Source organism: Mus musculus, chromosome 3, assembly GCF_000001635.26.
Source record: "Mus musculus strain C57BL/6J chromosome 3, GRCm38.p6 C57BL/6J".
Lineage (NCBI taxonomy): Eukaryota > Metazoa > Chordata > Mammalia > Rodentia > Muridae > Mus > Mus musculus.
The window spans coordinates 87,942,300-87,948,692 of NC_000069.6; positions in this window are offsets into that span (position 1 = coordinate 87,942,300).

Sequence of the window (6,393 nt, forward strand, 5' to 3'; positions counted from 1 at the left end):
TTGGGGTTTTGAAGTGGTCTCACTATGGAGTCTCGGTGAGTTGAAGGCCAGCTTGGTCTACAGAGTGAGTTCCAGGGCAGCCAAAGCAATGAAGAGAGACCTTGTCTCTAACAAAACACCCACCATCAACCTCTGGCCTCCACATGTGTGCACAGGCACATATGTGTGCACTATGAACACGTAGGCACACATACACAAATTGAATGGGCCCCACATACCTTCAGTGCTCCAGAGTGAGACTCTAGGGTAGACATAGATCAGAAGACTTGTGCATGCATAATGTTAGCCTGAGTAAGAGGTTTCTCAGTCCAGGGCCTGGGATCCTAGCCCAACATTTCTGAGTAGCAAGCTGCACAATAATCTCTGCCAGAGCAGCTAGTTCCCCAAAGGCCGTGCCCTATGATTACACCCTATGGAATCCTGCTCAGTTAAGTGTCTTAGTTTGGGTTACTACTGCTATGATGAAACCACAGCCAAGAGCAAATTGGGGGAAGAAAAGGGTTCATTTGGTTTATGCTTCACACTTACTGTCCATCCCTGAAGGGAATTAGGCTGGGAACTCAAACAGCAGGAACCTGGAGGCAGAAGCTAATATAGAGACTGGAGAGATGCTGTTTACTGGCTTGCTCTGCCTTCTTTCTTTTTTTTTTTTTTTTTTTTTTTTTGGTTTTTCTGTATAGCCCTGGCTGTCCTGGAACTCACTTTGTAGACCAGGCTGGCCTTGAACTCAGAAATCCACCTGCTTCTGCCTCCTGAGTGCTGGGATTAAAGGTATGTGCCACCATGCCCGGCTTTCTGCCTTCTTTCTTATGGAACCCAGGACCACCAGCCTAGGGATGGCATAATCACAATGGGCTGGGCCTGCCTACAGCCCAATCATACAGAGCCGTTTTCTCACTTGAGATTCTTCTCAGATAATACTAGTCTGTGTCAAGTTGACATAGAATTAGCCTGCACAGTTGGTTACTTATTTGTAAAGAGTCTATTGGTGGCGCACACCTTTAATCCCAGCACCTAGGAAGCAGAGGCAGGTGGATTTCTGAGTTCGAGGCCAGCCTGGTCTACAAAGTGAGTTCCAGGACAGCCAGGGCTAAACAGAGAAACCCTGTCTCGAAAAAAAAAAAACAAAAAAGAATCTATAAGAGGCCCCAGATTATAATTCAAAGAGGAAGAAGGCAGGAGTGCCATGCCGAGGCTGCTGGGAGGGAACTGGAGCCCACGCCTAGAGAATCCAGCCTGGCTGCCCCATACTGGGCTGGCTGGCAGAGTAGGTAGAAAGGTGTTCTTGTGAGTCCTGGTCCTTGAACATCTTTGGCTCTGGGCCAGCTACCAGTGTAGTAGAAAGACCCACCACTGACAACCCAGATCACGGGGGAACCGGTGCTACCAGGACTTGAGAGGTGTGAGACCAAGACTGAATGACAGCATGGTTGGCAGCTATAAAATCCAGGAAATACTGGCCTCTTTGATTCCCCGGGGAAATGTTCCTGCTAAGTCCCAAGTTCCAAAGCTCTCACTTGGATGGCTTGGCTCAAGTTAGAGGAGTGGCAGGCAGGAGAGAGTTGGAGACATCACTTGGATAGCATACGTACTCGGGCTAACAAGTTCACGGGCCTCAGCCCAGTGCCCACTGGGAGTGAGGCAGCCTGGAACCCTGATAGACCAGATGAGGTCGGGGTTTGGGGTGGTTGTGGGACAGTTTAGTTTTGCTTTGACAGAACTATTTTTTTTTCCAGAACTGTTGCCCACAGGGAGGAAAATCAGAACTTGTCACTTCATACATCTTTCTCCCATTTTGTTCATGCTGTCCAGAGCATAGTGTTAGATCTAGGTGAATGTAGGGACCTCTTCCCCTCACCCACCCTGCTCTTTTATCCACTCCCTGGCCTTGCTCTTAGAGATAGAAGTGAAAGTCAGGTGGAGAACAAGGCCTTGGACTGACTAAGGCACCAGATACTTGGATTTTTTTTTTTTTAATCTATAGCCTTATTATGTGTATATGCTTGACCTCATGTATATTGTATACTGAATGCATGCCTGGTACCCAGGAAGGCCAGGAAAGGGCATCAGATCCACTGGAACTAGAGTTATGAAAGGTTGTGAGTCACCATGTGGGAGCTAGGATTCAAACCCAGGTCGTCTGGAAAAACAGCCCAAGTGCTCTTAACCACGGATCCCTCTCCACCTCTAAAGCAGCCTTGTGACCCTGCTTATCTGCTGATTCAAGATGGTGAGGGTTGGGGGAAGACCCCGGATTCTGGGCTGCTTGCTTCCATCTCTTCTGAACCTCAGCATCTCAGTGGCATGGGAAACCAGAGGAGCGTTTCAGATCCCAACTCTCTGTGAGGGCAGGAAAAGCAGCACCAGGGAGGTGACTGGATTGCGGGTTCTCCAGCCCCAGTGCCCTGGACAAAGCAGCAGAGTTGGAGAAGCCTGGGCTGTCCAGAGCCATGTGTCTTTTTCAGAACAGGCCCTTTTCCCCATGTGCCATAAAACCTATCTGTCCTGTCTGTTGAGCTTGCCCATGGCCACAGCCCCATCCCTCCTACCTTGGCTGCTAGGGCTGAATGCAGGACACTGTTTGTGGCAGGTGGGTACAGTACTAGAAACCAGACCATAGAGCCAGCCCAAGTGTAACTGCAGGTCAGTCTCCCAGCAGGGGACTGAGACTAAGTCTGGACACGTCCTCAGCCAGTGCATCCCTACCCCACCCTCCTGTCTTCCTGGCTCAGCCAGCCCAGCCCAGCCCAGCCCTGAGGAGAGCGTTGGCAGCTGGAGCTGGGAAAAGCATGGCAGAGCCAAGAACAACAGAGGCCCCGCCTGGGTGCTGTACAGACCCTCTTCTGGCCTGTGGTAGCCCCTCCTTCTGCCCCAGCCTTTCCTATTGTTTCTTTCCAGCCTCCTGTACTGTCTTCCTGGTCCTATTTGCCTCCCCTTGCCAGACCCCAGGCTGGCCTTGCAGGTCACAGCATCTTCTACCTTTGGGTGGAAATCAGGGTTTTCAGGGTCCTCTGTTCTTTCCTGACTCTGCATCCAAATGTTTCTGGGAGGTAGGTTGCTTTCTTTCTAGGTCCCTGACCCTGTCTTACAGCTTTGGGGCTCTACTGCCCTTCATTCTGCTACAATGACAAAGGCTGGGTCTCTGAGCCAGGGAGACAGGCAGAGGTACCAGAAAGAGTCCCTTTGTCATGGAGGACCCCAGTGAAAGGTAGGCTGTCGATCTAGGCTCTCTGCAAGTAGAGTCCTGAGGGTGTAAGGGCTCAGGAGACACAAATCTAATACATGACAGCCAGCCTTTCTTCTGGCTCAGAACACCACCACCACCTCCTCCTCCAGCCCAAACTGGCTGGCTTTTACTTTGGAAGTCCAGGTCAACAATTACTGACCCAATAGAGATAGTAATACCACATTGAGCAAACCCCTCCACCAGTAGCGACCTTGGCAGAGTCTCTCTCTGTGGTCCTGATGGGGGCGAGGCTAGGGATTCTGTGACTTTGCTGCTCTTCCTATCCCCAGTCAACCCTGGCCTCTTCCGTGATGGACTGACTGGGTGGTTCCTCATGCTCCACGGCCTCATGGAAGGGGTATAGAGGGTAGAATTGTCTCCTATACTGCAGCCCTTTTAACTTGTTCCTTGCTGTCATCTCAGCCCATTTCTCTTCCTCCGCTCTAAGCCTGAGACCACCTTCCTCCTAGCCACACAATGGAACAAAGCACCAGAGTGTCCCTCACTCTGCGCTGGTCTGTTCCCCACTCCATCCTCCGCTTGCTTCTGCTTGCCTCCGCTTCCCTATTGTGTCTCCAACTCCTGTCGGGAGAGGGGCCCCCAAGAGGGCTCTGATCACTGGAATGGGGTCACTTGGGGCAGATCTGCAGCAGATTTGGTTATAATTGAAAGACCAGAGGCACCGGGAAATTCCTTTCCTTATTGATCCCAGTGGGAAATTAAAACCAGTAGTTGGGCTTGGGGCTCTTAATGGTGGCAGCTCCTCCCATTGAACAGCTCTGAGGCCCTAGCCCCTGCCCCCTTGTTAGTTGGATACCCCATCCACTTGTGCTAGCCCGCCTCCTAGGCCCCTCATCCCTCAGTGTCTCTTCCCAGCTGCTCATGTCTGCGATTCCCCTGGAATAAAAGGGCTGCTGGAGGCCAAAAGCCCTAGCCCTAGCATATTGCCCCCTCCCTCCCTCCCTCATTCAGCAAAGTTGGGGTGCGAGGAGCTCCGGCCCTGAACTGCCAAACCACAAACACATCTGGAAAGAATTCCCCGCCCAGTCCCACTTCCCTTTGTCTTCCTTCTGTCTCTGGAAATCCTAGCCAGTTGCTAGAGGAGGGAGGTGGTGAGGGTAAAAGGAAGGGAGTGGGCCTAGGGCATCCACTCCCACCTGGGGGAACTTCCTCCAGGGCTCTAGTCTTAGTGGGACTCTCTACCTGGCCTGGGTTCCTCTAAACTGCCATCCCAGGCTTCCTTCCTAGGCTGTGTCCTCACCCATCATCATGACCATCAGTAAGGTTCTCAAGGCTCCTGGAAGAGGGCTTGCCTGCCCTTTTCTCTTGTAAGAAGGAAAATGCTACCTGGGCTCCAGGAGTCTGTCTGGAGAAGTAGAAATTGGACACAATGACCACCGGTATGGGAGTAGGGACAGCGGGGGTGGGGGTGGGGTGGAGCATCAGGCTCCTGTTTTTTGCGTTGTTCCTTCCACAGGCCACTCCTTATTTCTCCGTCTAGAGGCCAGATTTCACTGTCAGAACTGAAAATCATCCCGTTGTGCCTACCTACAGCAAAGCTGCACTGAAGCGGGGAAGGTTGCAACCTATACTCAGAGCGCTTTCAGATTCCCCTTTCTCCCCACCTAGCTAAGCATCTGCAGTGGCGAAACTGCTAGACCCACGTGCCTCCTCTTCCAGAAGCCTATGCCTCCTACGCGCCCGCCCCTCAAATAAGCATTCCGCTTTAAAATTTAGAGTCCTAGACTCAGGCCGACTTGTCCCACTCCCTTCTGAGTGTTGGTGGTGGGGTGGGGGGTGGGGAGAGCGGCGATCCAGAGGCCCTTCTGAGAGGCAGCCTTCCTCCCTCATCCTCTCAAGTTTTCCACACCCCATTATTCGGGATTGCCTCGATGAAGACCTGACTCGAGTGACACTGTCTGGCCTCTGAGTGAGGTTAATCCTTCAGGCCCTGTCCTCAGCTCAGTTCCACTCCCCAACCAAAGCCTGCCAAGTCCCCAGTTCACCAGGTCAGGGCTGCCTGTTCCAACCTTGGCCACCTAGATGAGAAGGGGCCAGGCAGGGACCTTGTTTGAGATCCTGAGGGGACTACGGGGATAGCCCCGGGAGACTGAGGGCGAATGCCAAAGAAAGGGCAAACACTTGTAGCTCCAGCACAGAGCAACGTTGTTTCTGGCTTTGGGTTACCCGCGTGCCTCCGAGGCCGCTCCTGTCCTTTCTGCTGTCTCGCTGTCTTTCCACTAGGGTTTCACCCACGTAAAAATCAGCCTCGGAGAGGCTGATTCACCGCACTTTCAGCTCTAGATAGGGACGTCTCAGACCCACCCCCTCCCCACACAGTCAGCCTTCCCCCAACCCCGGAGGCAACGCGGCAAGCCGCGGGGTGGGGGTGGGGGGTGGTGGGGGGCGCTTGGCGTCTTTCTCCCCCTCCTTGTGGCCCAGGGGGCCCAGGGAAGCGTAGCCACCGAGAAAGCGCCTTAATAAAAGAGTCGTGTCAAGTGATTGGCTGTGACCTCTGCCCTTCTAGCCTCGAGCCGGGGGCTCCTGCTTAACCCTTCATTGTCCGTCCAGGGCTTGGAGAGGAATGAATGAGTTGCCTTGTGCTCACTTCAGGCGTCCCCAGGCACTACTTGAACCCAGAGCTGAGTCAAGGGGTGGAGGACAGAGCAGCACCTCCCTGTCACCCAAAAGAACGCTTGAATTCCGAGCTGTTTCATTGAGTCCATTTCGACTGCCGGTTGCCGGGGGGGGGGGGGGGGGACAATTCTTGCGCTAGTGGGGTCTCCGGATGCCTGGAGCTGAGCTGTCCAGAGCACCAAATCTGGTAGAGAACTACTAGGGAACTGGTGAAACGGGACCTGTGTTCGCCCTGCAGGCCGAGAGAGCATCCGTGACCCAGGCGAGAGCCGTGCCCTGTTCTTGCCAGAGGCACAAACCCCGTTCTTGCCTTCTGACGCTTCTCGGTCCGCCTACTGATGCGGGAGAAGGGTATCTTGGCTCTTGGAGAACCCTGGACCCACCCACATTTCTAGAAACAGGAGGGATTCCGGAAAGGATGGGGGTGAAGTGGTCACAGAGCAGGGCCCCCAGGTGGTGTGGAAGGCGGGGCGGGGGCGGGGCCGCCTCATGCACCAGCTGGGTATAAAAGCCTAGAGCTCTGGCGCCCA